General features: G+C 52.2%; 1 long non-coding RNA gene across 1 annotated transcript; it reads left to right on the top strand.

Moving 5' to 3' along the window:
* The first annotated feature begins 2 nt into the window (after window positions 1-2).
* LOC147583629 (uncharacterized) lies at window positions 3-4532 on the top strand. The gene is made up of 5 exons (XR_015248417.1): window positions 3-140; window positions 341-563; window positions 1358-1479; window positions 1900-2016; window positions 2721-4532. It is a non-coding gene; the product is annotated as an uncharacterized LOC147583629 (long non-coding RNA).
* Window positions 4533-16604: the final 12072 nt, after the last annotated feature.

Raw genomic sequence — 16604 nt, 5'->3', positions numbered from 1 at the left:
TCCTTTTGTATGGTCGGGTGTCCATGAGTGGCCGCGACACGCGCTAGTGGCCGGTTCCTCAAGGCTGGGCTCACTCTAAGGATTTTCTCTGCTCACTCGGCTGTGCTTCTCCCTAGGGAGCTCTGCCTTCAGGGGATTGGGTAGGGTAGGGCTGGGTGGAGTTGAGTGGGGAGAGGTAGTATGAGCTGTTTCCAGAATTTGTGAAGCAATCAAAGGCTGAGATAGTGTGTGTGTGTGTGTGTGTGTGTGTGTGTATTGAGGGGTGGTGAGGGAGGGCAGGGCATAGAGGGTTTGTGGTCAGTGACTAGCCTTTTTTTTTTTTTTTTTTTTTTTTTTTTAGAGTTTGCAAATGGAAGGATTTAAACCCCAACGCTGGATCCTGGTTCTCCAAATGAACCGGCTGATAGCGCGAGAGACGTGACAGGTCCTCTTTGGCGCCCCCTGTGTCCTCCATCTCTGTTTGCTGTCCCTTTCTGCTCCCGGTCTCCACCCCTGCAGACCCCACTGAACAGTTTCATCTCAAGGAATGAATCAGATTCATCTCAAGGAACCTCCAGCCCGAAGTGAGTACAGGTCTGTAGGCTGAGTTTCAGCCATTTCTTTCTGATCGCAGGTTCCTGTTTAATGCGATGGTCCAACCGAGGCTGCGGCCAAATCCCAGCTCTCCCCTGACACAAGGGCGGGTAACCACGCCTTGACAAGTCTTGGCTCCCACTCTGTCGCATGAGATCGCCAAGCACTCTTGCTTGCCACAGGATGCACAAGGTCAGCTTGGAGGTGAAAAGTGTCACAGAGCACCTGGCCTAAGGAGGAGTGACGAAGGATGCTTCCCATGACTCTCCCCACAGCCGCCAGCACCTGCTCTGCCACTGTGCTGGCTTCCCCCCTGCCCGCCACTCTGGGCTCCACTCCTTTTCTGTAAAATGGGACTCTAGTGGCCTTCACAGGATTGCTGCAAAGCACCATTTCAGAAATGAATGCGACTGTGATTTGCAAATGTCACTTGTCCCTTCAAGGCTCTGTTTCTTCATCCGTAGAATGAAGACTTTAGACAAGGTGCCCCGTGTGCCCTTCAAAGGAACACTCCAGGAGTCTTCTGGGGTCGGGCCTCCCCTCTCTGGCAGCCCGTCCACAGACAGATGGGGGAAGAGGGAGGCAAAAGGCAACTAGGCTGACAAAGAGGTGACTTTGGGTGTATTATTTATGCGTTCGATTGTCTCTTTCCTCTTCCGTAAAACGAGGCTAATTATTCCCACTTTATAGAAGGTTAAATGAATACATGCATATGAATGAATGATTTGCTGCTGAGCTTGGTAAGCATTACCAACACCTGCCTTAATTTGGGTTTCCCTTTTAGGTGCAAACCCTGGAACGGAACGCAGATGCAAGTAGTGTATTTGCAGCGGATCCCAGGAGACACTGCAGGGGAGGGGAAAGGGGGCCAGGAAAGGGAGCATTATAGAGACTCTCCTGCAGAAGGTAAGTGGCACCCAGGCCCCCTGGGGGACCCAGGGAGCCCCTCAGAGTCACCCCAACTGTGGGGCCAGAGGGTTGAGGAAACCGGGCACGTATCCATCACATCTCTGCCTGCCCGCCACTGGCTGAGGGCCGCTCCTCTCTGGCTTTTGTCGCTGGATATCATCCCCAGGAGATTCTTCTCCACCAGCGCACAGGGCTGGGCATTTAGGCAGTGTCCGTGGCCCTAGATGTAGTGGGAACAGACAGGAGTGTCAGGAAGGTGCACACCACGGTCTTCTAACCTTGACTTTGCCTCGGCCTCTGTTTCCTTAATGGGGCGCCCCCTGCAGCGTCAACCCCTGATCTGGCCTGCTGACCCTGCTCCTTCATGTCCCATGCTGCCTTTCTGGGTCTCATCCGCGACATCTGATGCTGACGCAGCCGTTCCTACTTCTCCTTTCCTGTCTCAACCTCAACATCCCGAAATCTTATGTTCTGTTTGACCGGGACGCGGTAAGGCCAGGCTCCTTGCCTTCGCGGAGCCTGCGCGTCATTGAGGTACGCCTTTCAGGGTCAAGTGCTACAACTGTAGGTGAATTTCCGGGGGAGGGGAGGGGTTGGCAGTGCTCTCTCTGCCACCCAGTCCCGGGCCACGCTGTCTGCCTACTTGGCAAAAGAGATTGCTTCCGACCCCGGGACCCTCTGGGGACACCAAAGACAGATTGGCGGGCGTCTCACAGATGGACACGAGGGCCTTTGGGGGACACTGGTGGCCCCTAGGCAGTAGCCTACCCTTGCCCCCTCCACACCACTGCCTTTTATCCACAACTCGTCTAATCTCCTTCCCTAGCCTCTCTCTCCACCACCCATTCTTCCCCAGGCAGTCTTTTCTCCTCCTTAATCTCCACCTCTGCTCTCACGCCTGGTAGCTCCCAGGCTGTCTTGCCCCACAACGTGCTGCCAACTCAGCCTGGCAAACCAGAGGAAGTAGGTCCAGTAATCTGTCCCCTGTATTCTGCCCAGCTGCCCTCTTGTGCTGGGTCATGTCCCGTCGTGAATGAGGATGTTGGGCACGACCATGACCCAGGACAGACCAGAAGCCACCCTGCCTGGATCACCCAAGAGGCCACCTCCTCCCTGCAGCCTTTCCCACTCCACTCTCTGCAGCCAGAAATCATCCGGGAGAGGCAGGTGCGGGGGCTCTGAGGGGCTTATGGGGTTTTTTTCTTTTGTTTTGTTTTGCTTTGTTTTGTGTTTTGCAGGGGTGGGGCTCGGGCGTGAGCAAAAGCTGCCGAGCGTCTTAAGGCCTGGCCTCAGAAGTCACCTCGTGTCACCTCTGCTGCGTTGTGAGGGTCGAAGCACGTCACCGAGCCCAGCCACAGCCAAGGAGTCGGGAGATAGGACACGTTGGTTTAGTTGGAGTGGCGCAGTCACGCTGTGGAAGGCCGTGTGCCCCAGGATGGGGGGGGGGGGGCCTTGAAACTGTATTTTACCCTCCACCGAAGTACAGGTCTCCTCCAGTCTCTGGCCAAGGGCTTCCTTGAACCCCCTCCCCCATGGCCATGTCTTCCGTGCTCCTCGGCCACTCGCGCCCATGACCCTAACTCCCGGATCTCGCCGTCAGGGCATCCGTGGCCCCTCATACCTTGGCTCCCAGCACCCCAGCCTCTGACCCCACTCCCACCTCTCCTGCCATTCGGCACCAACAGGTCCTTGACCCCAGTGGGGCTGTGGGTATGTCAATTTTCTACAGACCGTCAGCTTCCTTATACTGCCCACCAGCCTGACCCCACGGGCCATTGCTCCGGTCTCCGTCCCCCACCCCCTTACCTCCACCCTCAGCTCTCAGGCTCTTTTCTGACCTCGTGGTGTCCACCCAGCAAAATCCGGCCTCGGGCACAGCCAGCCCCACGCCCGCACCCACGAAGTTGAATGCAGCTGGAGGGAACCCCGCAGGGGTCCTGCGAGAACTGAGTTGTAACCCACCGTCGGAAGGCGGGGAGGAACGAAGAGGCGATAACAACCCTTCAGACCTCAGATCTGAGCCGTGGATGGATCTTAGGCGTGCGGACCTCTCCCCTCCTCCTTCTAGTCCCAAGAGCCGAATCCGGGCACTGGCTCGCGCTGGCTCTTCCCTCCCACCGCATTCACCACACGTCCACGAGGTGCCCCCGATCTCGGTCGCGCACCGGGCAGTTACGGGCTCAGAGGAGCTAGGCAGGGCCCGGAACCAGCGCGAACTCCAGGGGTGGTCTGGGGGCTGGCTGCACCCGCATCACGTGGGAGCTTGTTGAGAAGAAAGGTTCTCAGGGCCTCACCCCGGACCTGCAGAATCAGAATCCCCGGGGGCGGGTGTCGGACCCAGAAGCTGTGTTTGGGGCAAGCCCTCTGGTGCCTCTTATTTATGCTGGAGTTTGAGGATCCTGTCTAGACACTTGCTGATGAGCGTGTGACACCAAGACCCGGGCGCTCGTCCAAAACGGCAGGCCCTGGGACCTCACCGCGGGCCCCCTGAAAGAGAAACTGCGTTTTCACCAGGCCCCCCAGGGATCTGTCATAGGCCCAGGGGCTGGAGGTGGCCGAAGGACGCGTCCCAGGGCGTAGACGCTCAGGAAGCCTTGGGTGACTGGTTGTCGCACAGAAGGAGCACCCTCACCGGGCTGCCCAGATAGGTTCCACTTCCTGGGCCCACGCTGAGGCTCAGCGGGGATGCCCTGGGGCCTGACCTTGCATCTGGTCCCTATGCTGTATTAGCGAGGCTGAGGGAAAGTCCCGCCTACCCGTCGCCGGTGGGGGTAGAAATCCGGTCCCCCTCCCCGGAGGGCTCTTTGGCCATGTCTGCCGCGCCCCAGGCCGGAGGGACGGAGCAAAGGCCGTGTGCCCTGGATGCCGCCAGCAGGAAGGCCCTGGTGGGGAAGGTACAATGTCTCTGGAAGGAAGCAGGATGAACGGCTAATATTCCTGGTCCCTGGGGAGGGAAGCAGGTGCGCCTGGGGGAGACACCATGCCGGAGTTTTCACTGTCTGTTACTTTGTACCGCTTGGCTTTTGTACCAAGTACAACTGTCATCCGCCTGGTGGTTTTCTTTCCTTTTTTTTTTTTTTTTCAATATATGAAATTTATTGTCAAATTGGTTTCCATAGGACACCCAGTGCTCATCCCAAAAGGTGCCCTCCTCAGTACCCATCCCCCACCCTCCCGTCCCTCCCACCCCCCATCAACCCTCAGTTTGTTCTCGGTCGCCTGGCGGTTTTCAAAATGGGGTCCAAGGGGTCTCCCACACCCATGCCAGGGGTCCCTGACGTCTTCCCTTTTCCAGCTACGTCCCTGTGTGCGGCTGGTTTTCCTTCGCAGACTTCAGCCAAAACGATCACAACAGACGGGGCGGTGGGTGGGGGAGGAGGGGGGGCGGGGCGGTGGGTGGGACAGAAGCAGCTTTGGGGGTCTGGCCACTCTTTGCACTGACATTGTTTGCATCCGGGGAAAACAAATTTATTTTCCCGAAAGTGTTATTTATGTTATGATGTAACAGTTTCATTCCTGTTATTTTAAGGGAATCGCTGAATTTGTGTTCAGGGCTCAGTGTTAGTTCCTGCTACGGTACGTATCTTTTTTATTAAAAATTTTTTAATGTTTATTTTTGAGAGAGAGAGAGAGAGAGAGAGAGAGAGCGTGTGAGCGCTAGTGGGGGAAGGGCAGAGAGAGGGGGAGACACAGAATCCGAAGCAGGCTCCAGGCTCCGAGCTGTCAGCACAGCGCCCGACGCGGGGCTCGAACTCACGGACCGCGAGATCATGACCCGCGCTGAAGTCGGATGCGTAACCGACTCTGCCACAGTAAATATTAATAATCCACATAAACAAAGGCTCGTTGGTGTGTGCAATGGTACTGTAGACATACACATTCCTGAGACTGAATCTTGAGAACTGTTGGTTCGGGCCAGACTGATACAGCTACATTCTTGCAAACACCCGGTTCCACCGAATAGTAGCTGGTGACCCAGGGCAAGCTCACTATTTTCCTGAGCCTCACTTTTCCCCTCTGTGAGCCTTAAGGAAGGGATGCGCCTAAGACCTTTAGTACGTAGTGTTACTCAGTGTTATTATGGCTCCCTAACCCCTACGGCAGACTCAGGAGACCCAACTACACCGTCAGTGACATTAAGTCTGTAGCCGGAACTTGGCCACGGGAAGAGCCTTCCCCCCACCCCCGGGGGATCAGCCAATGCCACGCGTTGATGCCTTTTTCGTTCTTTCCTCCCGAGGGCTGATACGGATCCTTTGCCAGCTCACACTGCCGGGCGACCGCAGGCCGTGAGTGCACAGGGCCTCAGTGTTACATCTGTGTGGCCAAAGGGACCTAATGGGAAAGTTTGCCTCTCAGTGTATACGAACCTCGGGTCTGGGCAGAAACTAGCTTTTATTTGAGTGCCTGCCCTTTGCACAACTAGCCGGGGGCCCAGCTGCCTGATTTCAGGGGGATCCCCTCACGCCGGAGGGGCGCCCGCGCACAAGTCCGCGGCTGCTCAGCCCAGTTCTCTCCACCGAGCGAGGCCCAGGCCTTGCCCGCCGCCCTGGGTGGGGGCGGGTGGGGCTCAGGTTCAGGGCACCCAAACACGTGCTCTAGCCAGGGGTCTGCACCTTCGGGTTCGTGCCTTCGGTCCAGGCGTCTCGGACCCACTTCGTCCGTCCCTTTTTCTGGACTTTCTGGTCTCCCGGCTGTCTTCCTTTTCTTTCTGTGGATTTTCACAGGGGAGTGAGGAGGAGGTGGGGGGGGGCGGTATTTAGTTCTGTTTACTGGCCTTCATTTTTGGTGTTTGCCTCCACCCCCCAAGCACCAGCTGGCCGCGTGCCTGTCACTGAAGATCCTGTTCAAAGTTTTCATCTGATAATCTTGTGCTCTTTTAGCTCCTACAGACTGGGCTGGAGAGGAAGGTCTAGGAACAGAAATTTCTCCCAACTCCCTTTGTTCTGCACCAGCATTTCCTTCCCTAAAGTGCTCCCCCTGCTCCAGGGCCTCCCCTCTCCCCCAGGGAGCCCCCTCCCCCTGCTCCAGGGCCCCCCCTCCCCCCCAGGGAGCCCCCCTCCCCCTGCTCCAAGGCCCCCCCCCCAGGGAGCCCCCCTCCCCCTGCTCCAGGGCCCCCCCTCCCCCCCAGGGAGCCCCCCTCCCCCTGCTCCAAGGCCCCCCCCCTCCCCCAGGGAGCCCCCCTCCCCCTGCTCCAGGGCCCCCCTCCCCCCAGGGAGCCCCCCTCCCCCTGCTCCAAGGCCCCCCCCTCCCCCAGGGAGCCCCCCTCCCCCTGCTCCAGGGCCCCCCTCCCCCCAGGGAGCCCCCCTCCCCCTGCTCCGGGACCTCCCCCCCAACCCTGCTTCACTGCTGTCCACACAGTGCTACTTTCTCATCTTGAGTTCCCATTTTGAGCCTCCTGTCCTCTTTCTGATGCTTCCAATCATGCCTGTTTCGTGACGTCTCTGTAAAGAGGACCCAGAGTCCCTTCAAAGGCCTTTCCAAAGATGGCTGTTGGGGGGGGGCCTCCCCAGGTCGGGCGAACCTGAGGCCAGTTGGGCCTCCCTGCCCCGGGCTTGCATTTTCAGTGGCCTTAGTTACACAGAGCACCGGGGAGGGACTGTCCCTGGGAGAAGAGACCAAGACCCCCCCCCATCCTTCCTCCTGGCGCTCAAGGAGGGAGGTCTGGCAGTATGGCCCACAGGGGTCTAAACCAATTACCACTGGGGGACAGAGACAGAGCCGGTGGACCGCCCCTCCCAGGGCCTGCTCCCAAGAGTAGAGAGGACAATGGCTGTGGCTTGAAGGCCGTGACCTCCCGCGCTCACCACGACCCGGTCCTTTAGAGGGCACTCTTGGACCGTGGCAGAGGCGTCACCCAGGGCCTGATGTCGAAGGTCCTCCTGCTGTCTGGGCGGTAGAATTCCCGTTTCAGGACAGGGAGGCCAGAGGACGCAGGACCACGGGCCAGGCCACCAGCCGCCACTAGGGATCCCATCAACAAGCGGTCCGCCCCCTGCCCGCAGCCCCAGGGTGTGGCCTCGAGCATTCGTGGGTGGGCAAGGTGGGGGGAGGCACGGAGGCTTCCCGGGGACACACGGGCTTCAAGAGCAGTTGGGTGCGTGAGGGATCCCGCTTTCCAGGCTGGGGACGTTACAGGGAGAGGGGCTGACAGCCTGGCTGTGCCACTCTCTCTTGTGTCGTTCGCTCCTCTCCGGCTGCCGCCTTACTGTCCAGGGCACCAGCCAGGCGGCCTTAGGCTTCCCACCGAAGGTACCACCAGGCCGGCAGAGAGGTCGGAGGAAAGCCTGCAGGGTGCCCTTCTCCTGGGCCCTGCCTCGGAGAGCTGGCTCCCCAGGGCCCCGGCTTTACCCTCTGGCACCGTCCCCTCCTCCCCTCGTTGTCCGTGCGTCTCCCAGCAAAGAATAATTCCCCCGGCCTGTCACGCTTGGGTCCCAATTACGGCTCCCTCGGACGCCCACCGTGCGACGTGCAGTCTCAGGCAATTTTCTCCGCCACTTGCCTCGAGCTTCAGTTTCCCCACCTGTAAAACCGGGATAATAACCTTTCTTTCTCTGGCTTGTGGCAAGAATTAAACGCGATTCCCCACGTGCCTGGCAGCCGGCAGGTGTCCAGCCGATGGGAACCAAGTGGCAGTCTATTTCTTTCGCCCAAGCCTCCATCAAAGTGGCAAATGTGTGGCAAAAGTGCCTCCTGCGTGCAAAAAAACAAAAAAGCCATCCAAGGACCCCCACCCCCCCACCTCCGCGCTGAAAAGGGAAGGAGAGACTATCTCAAGGAGGTGCCCTCTTTATGTACTGACCACCACACGCTGTTCTGGGATATCATGGAACCTGTGTTAACCTCTTTTCTCTCCAACTTGACCGGAAGCTTCTCCGCAGCTGGACCGGGGCCCCACCGTCTCGTGCACGGTTTCCACAGCACCCTGCACAGAGCTACACGAACGCAAGGTGCTGGGGGTCCACACCTGTGCACTGAGGTGTGCGTGTGACCCCAGGTGAGGGTGACGTGTGACATCTTTTGTTCAGAGCGACATTGTCAGGCACCTGCCTGAATAAACTCATTTTTCCTTTCCATCCTGCCTTAGTGCCGGGAGTGTGAAATCTTCCTGCTCCTGAGAAAGAGGTGAGGGGAGAAGGGACCCGTGGCTGGTCCAGGATCTGGCCGGGCAGGGGCTGGCATGAGGCCGAGATCCTGGCGGTGGTATTGGGGGATGGCTGGTCTCTCCAGTGGGGTCCAGAAGCTACAGCCTGGGCATTGTTGCAACTGAATCGGTGTTAGGTGTGACCGGGGATTCTAGGAGCTGAGTAGAAAAGGGTAGGAATGCCCGTAGCCAGAAACAGGTCAAGATACCTCTCTCGGATGAAGGGCTTATATACAGAATAGATTAAACCTCCCCCCCCCCCCGCCCCAGGAAGTCAATATGGAAACGACAACCTAATTTTCTTTTAGATAGGCAAAAGACTTCATAAAAGAGGATATCCAATGAACCAACATGTACGTGAAAAAGTACTCAATATCACTAATCGTTGGAGAAATGCAAATGGAAACCACAGGTTGAGATAGGTAGAGATTGCAGCACATACCCACCGGGATGGCTGAGTGAGGAAGGAAGGAAGGAAGGAAGGAAAGAAGGAAGGAGGGAAGGGGGAAGGGAGGGAGGAAGGAAGAAAAAAGGGAAAGAAAGAGAAAAGAGAAAGAAAGCAAGAAAGAAAACAAGAAAGACAGCAAGAAAGCAAGCAAGAAAGGAGGAAGGAAGGGAGAGAGGGAGGAAGGAAAGAAAGAAAGAAAGAAAGAAAGAAAGAAAGAAAGAAAGAAAGGAGGAAGAAAGAAAGATTCCTAACAATAGTCAATACCAAGTGTTGGCGAAAATGTGGATCAACCAGAACTCTCACGCACCGCCGGAAAGTATAAATTGGTACAACCGCTTAGACGACCGTTAAGCAAAATGTAAAGTGAAACATACGCCTTCTCTTTGACCCGGAAATGCTACTGCAAGCTCTACACTCAAGACAGAGAAGTACGGGTGGACCCAAAAGACGTGCACAAGAGTGGTGCTAGTAACTTTATTCAGAATAGTCCCAGACTGAAAATCCCAAATTCCTATCAACAATAACATGGGTAAATTGCGGGATATCCATATGATGAAATACTACACAACAGCATAAAAGGATAATCAGCTGCTACTATATAGTACATTAGTCCGTTTCTACTGAGGTCAAGAACAGTCAAAACTAATGCATGGAAATAGAAACAAAACAGCAGTTACCCTGTGGGTACGGACTGGGAAGTACCCGGTCAGGGAATGTTCTGGCTTCTGGCAATGTCCTGACTAGTGGTTACACGGCTGTATACATACGCAAAAACTTAAGATGAGTGTACTTCAGGCTGCATTTCAATTTAAAAATCTTAATTTTTTTTTTTAAGATAAATCGCCCAGAGCGCCTGGGTGGCGCAGTCGGTTAAGCGTCCGACTTCAGCCAGGTCACGATCTCGCGGTCCGGGAGTTCGAGCCCCGCGTCAGGCTCTGGGCTGATGGCTCAGAGCCTGGAGCCTGTTTCCGATTCTGTGTCTCCCTCTCTCTCTGCCCCTCCCCTGTTCATGCTCTGTCTCTCTCTGTTCCAAAAATAAATAAATGTTGAAAAAAAAAATGGAAAAAAAAAAGATAAATCGCCCAGATATGTGACTGCTGAGTTGTACTATAAGGACATGGTTTAGTTTTGGAAGAAACAGCCGTACTCTTTTCCAGAGGAGCTGTATTATTTTCTCTCCACAACAGCAATGTGCGAGGGATCCCGTTTCTCCCCATCCTCACCAGCATTTGGTTTTGTCGCTGTGTTTTGTATTTCGGCCATTCTGATAGGTGTCGTGGTAGTTTCTATTTACATTTTCTAATGACTAATGATATTGAAGATGTGTTCATGCGCGTGGCTGCCATTAGTATGTCTCCTTCGGGGAGATGTCCGTGTATGTCTTTGCCCATTTTCTTTCTTTCTTTTTTTAATTAAAAAAAAAAAAGAATCTTTATTTTTGAGACAGAAAGAGAGACAGAGCATGAGCAAGGGAGGGGCAGGGAGAGAGAGGGAGACACAGAATCCGAAGCAGGCTCCGGGCTCCGAGCTGTCAGCACAGAGCCCGACGCGGGGCTCGAACTCATGGACCGCGAGATCATGACCTGAGCCAATGTCGGACGCTTAACAAACTGAACCACCCAGATGCCCCATGTCTTTGCCCGTTTTCTAACTGGATTTTTTGCTCTTGAGTTTGAAGAGTGCTGTCCATTTTAGATACACATGTTTTGCTGGAGATGTTGCTTACAAATATTTGCTGAGTCTGTAGCTTGTGTTTTCGTCAGCTGAGTAGAGGATTTCGAAGAGGAAAGGTTTCTGTTTCGAAGAAGGTTAACTTAGCAATTTTTCTTTTTATGGATGGCGCTTTTGGCCTCAAGTCTAGGAACACGTGGCCTTGACGCAGAGACCAAAGATCTCTGCTTTGTCATCTTCTGGGGTCTTGTATTTGACATTTTATAATTAAGGCTGTGATCGATTTTGAGTTAATTTTTGCGTGAGATGTGAGGTTGAGGCTGACGGCTGTTAGTTTCTTCCCGCCTGTGGCTATCTAATAGCTTCAGCACCGTTCGTTGAAAAGGCTGTCACGGCCTCTTCGTCAAAAGGCAGGTGGGCGTCTTTGAGAATCCAGTTCTACATTTTCTGTTTTGTCCCGTTGATCTGTCTATCCCTCTGCCAAAACCACACTGCCTGGATTACCGTAGATGATGTCGTGAAATCAGATGAAGTGATTCCTCTGCCTTTATTCCTCATTTTCAAAATTGTTTTAGCAGGGGCTCCTGGGTGGCTCAGTCAGTTAAGCGGCTGACTTTGGCTCGGGTCATGATCTTACGGTTCATGAGTTCAAGCCCGTGTCGGGCTCTGTGCTGACAGCTCAGAACCTGGAGCCTGCTTTGGGTTCCGTGTCTCCCTCTCTCTCTCTCTGCCCCTCCCCTGCTCACGCTCTGTCTGTCTCTCTCTCGAAATTAAATAAACATTAAAAAAAAGTTTTAGCAATTCAAAGTCCTATGACTTTCCATATAAATGCAAGAATAATCAGCTTGTCTAGGTCTTTTTGTACAAAAAGACCTTTGATGGGATTTTAATCTAAATTGTTTTAAACCTGTTGATCAATTGGGGGATAAACCGATATCTTTCCTATGTTGAGTTTTGCAACCCATGTACGTAGGCTGTCTCTCTACATTTATTTAGGGCTTTGACTTCCTTCACCAGCATTTTGCAAGTCCTAGCATCAAGTCCTGCAAATGTGTTGGTAAAGTGGTACAGAAGTGTAATCTAAACGCTTTTTGGAGCAATTGTAAATGGTATTGTGTTTTTAGTTTTGGGTTCATTAATACATAAAAATGTGATTGCTTTTTGTTTGTTGGGTTTTTTCCCCCCTGCAACCTAGCTAAACTCAGTTATTGGTTCTGAGTTTTTTAGCAGATTCTTTGGGATTTTCTCTGCAGGTGACCATGTCTTCCTCAAATAGGCACTAAATTTTACTTCCTCTGTTCCAATTTGTATGCCTTTTATTTCTTTTTCTTCCTTGTCACTGGTTAAGCTCTGTGGTAGGAGTGGTAAGGAAGAAATAATAGACATCTTGCCTCGTTCCTGATTGTAGAGCAAAGCCCTGACTTTCATCAGTGTGATGGGGTCAGTGGCTCTCTGTAGTTGTTGTTTATCACTTTGAGGAAGTTTACATTCATAGTTCACTGAAAATGTTTATTATGAATGGATGAACGGTTTTGTCAAATGCTTTCTCTGTCACTATTTGATAAATGGCTCCATTTCTTATAAGATTTTGCACTTAGCATCATATGTTCCTAGTATTCTTTTGCTATCCTTTTTTTTACTGAAGGGTCTGTAGTGATGTCCCCTGTTTCAATCCTGACATTAATTGGTGTTCTCTCACTCTCTCTCTCTCTCTCTCTCTCTCTCATGTCTTGCTAGAGGTTTACCACTTTTGATGATTTTTGGGAAAAACCAGCTGTTCATTTCATTGATTTTGTGTGTTGCTTTTGTTTGCATTTTGTTGATATGCTTTTTTCCTTCTTTCTGCTTATTAGGCTTATTTTGCCCTTTTTCTAGTTTCTTGAGAAAGAAATTTAGATTACTTATGTGAGACCGTTCCTTTCTAACTAAGCATTTAGTGCTGCATGTTGTCCTATTAGACCTGCCTTAGTTACACCCCCACCGACCTTGACTCATTACGTTTTTGTTTTCATCTAGTTCTATGTATTTTCTATTTCCTTTGAGACTTCCTCTTTGACCCATGGATGATTTAGAAGTGTGTTTTTATTTATTTATTTATTTATTTATTTATTTTAATTTTTTTTTCAACGTTTATTTATTTTTGGGACAGAGAGAGACAGAGCATGAACGGGGGAGGGGCAGAGAGAGAGGGAGACACAGAATCGGAAACAGGCTCCAGGCTCTGAGCCATCAGCCCAGAGCCCGACGCGGGGCTCGAACTCACAGACCGCGAGATCGTGACCTGGCTGAAGTCGGACGCTTAACCGACTGTGCCACCCAGGCGCCCCAAGAAGCGTGTTTTTAAATTTTCAAGTGTTTGCAAACATTCCTGTCATCTCTCTGTGATTTTTAGTTGATTCCATTTTGGTCTGAGAACATATTCTGTGTCATTTCAATTTTTTAAAAATATTTTTGAAGCCCTGGATATGCTTTATCTTGGTGAGAGTTCCATGAGAACTCGAAAATATTTACTAGTTGTGAAGGGATTGAAATCCTGTATTAATTCCCTTCCTGGTGAAAGATACTTGGAGAAGCCTTTTTCATGACCAAACCCTGAGTGATACAGGACAGTTCCATCCCACACTGCACTGTCTGTTCCCAAACTCTTTCTCATCGGCTGCCGCATTGCTGAGTGTCTTCCCTTTTGGCCCCTCACGACCTTGTCAGTCCCCCTGGTGCCTACCTTATCTTTGTTCCCAGACCTCACATCACACCCACTCCCCATGACAATCAATTCTTTTCTTACCTACGGAAAATTTCCCTCTCTCAAATTAAAAAATGTGTGCCCTCCTCCTCACCCCCATCGTCTCATTAAGAACCTTCTTTGTGATCCATCCTCCTTAGAATGCAGAGGGGACTATAAGTAGCAAATAACTCTCTCCACTTCCTGGGGCTGAGCTGACCCTACCCTCAGATCGATGGTGCACATGTCTTCTTCAGCATCTGTTCTGAGATCTAAGTTGTGGGAAGTGTATTCTAGAGTCTATAATCCTTCTAGACTCCTTGGACAACAACAGCAGAATCTTGGTATTCTTGATGCCCTGGGTTATTTTGAAACCTGCTGCTGATATTCCATAGCTCTCTCATGGGAGTAGGGAACATGCTGTTGTTGATTTGTTCTTCCTGATACTAACCTCAGACACGAAGGAGTCAAGAAGGATCAGGATACAAATCTATTCTCTGCCACCGGATGGCCGCGCAACCATGATGTGTCATGTAATCTCACACTGCTTTAATCCTTACCTGTAACTTGGACGCCTACAAAATCATGAGAATCACCTGATACACCATGATGAACGCTGGGCATGAGACGGTTCAAAAGATGATAGTCATTCTCATCGTGTGCTGTTTCGTTGTTATGTTGTTGCTATGACATCGCATGTCGGTATCCCTTGCTTCTTCCTCTTCCTAGCTTTCCTCTTCCATTCAGAGAGCTGCTTGCATACCTGAGAGCATGAGTAATTCCTGGGCACACTGACAGCGGTCTGTTGAGCCTCTCTTGCATTTACATGTGGTTGGATCAGTGAGTTCTAGCCCATGGAACTGGCCGAACGTGATGTGAGCAATCTCTAGGCCTGCTCACAAAACCCTTTCATGCCCTTTGCCCCACCTCTTGGGCGATACGACTTTATATATTTTGATCATGGTGCCGACTTTAGTGATATCAGACTCAACGATATGCAGGGTGCCTTGCTCCCTAAATTAAGGATGGGAGGCAGACGGCCACTAATTAGTGATCCTGATTAGCTATGCATGATCCAGAAATGCATGTTTAAGTTCATCATGCGTTTTGAAATTTGTTTGTTGGTAGATAGCATTTTCTTTAAAAAAATTTTTTTTTAAGTTTATTTATTTATTTTGAGAGAGTGCAAATGCGAGCAGGGGAGGGGCAGAGAGAGAGAGAGAGAGAGAGAGAGAAAGAGAATCAGAAGCAGGCTCATGCACTGTCAGTGCCGAGCCCGATGTGGGGCTCAGACCCATGAACCGTGAGATCGTGACTTGAGCCAAAATCAAGAGTCCGCCACTAAATTGACCGAGCCACCCAGGCACCCTGGTAGAAAATGCTAGCATCTTCTTAACTGATGTAAAAGTTGGTACCATGAAGTGGTGCCATACAAAAACCATAGTTTCGGCTTAATGTTTAGGCCGTGGGCAAAGAGACTGATCTGAACTGTGAAGACGTGGTTTCTGGCGTTGGGGGCAGCGGGAGGGGTGGCCAGTGAAGGGGCACAAAGAATCTCTTTGGGGTGATGGAAACGTTTATACCGTGACTGCGGCCGTTGTTTCCCGGATCCGTACGAGTGCCGAAATCCATCAAATTGTAGACATTAAACAGATGCAATTTATCGTCCAGAACCTGTATCTTAACAAGCTGATGCGAAAAAGCAGATGTCATCTCTGGTAAACTCCCCGTCTAATATCGGGTTCCCAGACCCGCTGGGGGGAGGATTCATTGAGCACTCTCAGGAGAAACCAGCAAGCAAGGGGATGAGTCAGCAGGACAGGGAGGGAGGAATCCAGCAGGACTGTGAACTCAGGCGAAGTCCCCCCTCTGCCCTGACTCGCTCCTTGTTATAAGGAGGCATCATGTGCACATTTTCTTCAGGTTATTGTTTTAAGAAATGCAAGGGTGCCTGGGGGGGCTCAGTCGGTTGAACGTCCTACTTCGGCTCAGGTCATGATCTCGCGGTTCGTGAGTTCGAGCCCCGCGTCGGGCTCTGTGCTGACAGCTCAGAGCCTGGAGCCTGTTTCCGATTCTGTGTCTCCCTCTCTCTCTGCCCCTCCCCCGTTCATGCTCTGTCCCTCTCTGTCTCAAAAATAAATAAAACATTAAAAAAAAAAAAAAGAAATGTAGCATCAAAGCACAGGTGTCCTGATCTAAAAGTTGGCTGCTGGGGTTTGGGTATGGGCTGCTGGAGAGGGGCGAGGGGGCCCCCAGCCCAGCCGTGAGTCACATCCAGACCTGTAGGGAGGTGGCCACACAGTGGGGCTAGAATCAGGCAGAAGGGGGATCCCGGCCCAGCCCCACCGTGTTCTGGTGATGTGATCTTGGACTCATTGCTTAACCAACTTGCCTCAGTTCCTCCTCCGAGAGATGGTAAAACACAAGTGCACTTACCTCGCAGACTCACCGAGAGAGGTTTACTCCGCACGAAACACGGAAAGCCTTTAGCAGAGGTCCTGCTGTGATAAAAGTGCTCAGGAAAAGCTGATTATTAAACAGTCATTTCTCTGCCCCTCGTCTCCTCCTGCAACTTCCACACCGTGGAGGCAGGCCCCACCCCCGTCACTCCTGCAACTGTCCGAGTCCTTTCTGTCCCCTCATACTGGGGGCTGACGGCTCTTTGATCTTTTCCACAGTGGAGACTTAGGCACATTTTGTGATTTGTTCAGGATTCGTGCCGTGCAACGCAGACAGAGGCTTGACACGTTTAAAAAGTATCCAGACTGGGGCGCCTGGGAGGCTCAGTGGGTTAAGCCTCCAGCTCTTGATTTTGGCTCAGGTCATGATGTCGTGGTTTCTGAGTTCAAGCCCCGCGTCGAGTTCTGCGCTGACAGTGAGGAGCCTGCTCGGGATTCTCTCTCTGTCTCTGCCCCTCTTGCTTTCTCTCTCTCTCTCAAAATAAATAAATAACTTAAAAACAATAGACAAAACGTATCCCGATTAATCTTCCTCTGTGACAATGAACCCTCAGGCCTGTCCACCCCAACGTCACACTTCTGGGTGTCCTTCCAGCCACTGGGGGTCGCAGAAGCCTCCCAAACGCCATGCTCCTGAGTCGTGCACAAAGCAGAAGTGAAATTTTCTCTCAGGGGAGA

This window comes from Puma concolor, chromosome A2, assembly GCF_028749965.1.
Source record: "Puma concolor isolate L17-30 chromosome A2, mPumCon1.1.hap2, whole genome shotgun sequence".
NCBI lineage: Eukaryota > Metazoa > Chordata > Mammalia > Carnivora > Felidae > Puma > Puma concolor.
Note: the sequence above shows the minus strand (reverse complement) of the source record. Positions and strands in the feature narration are given on the sequence as shown.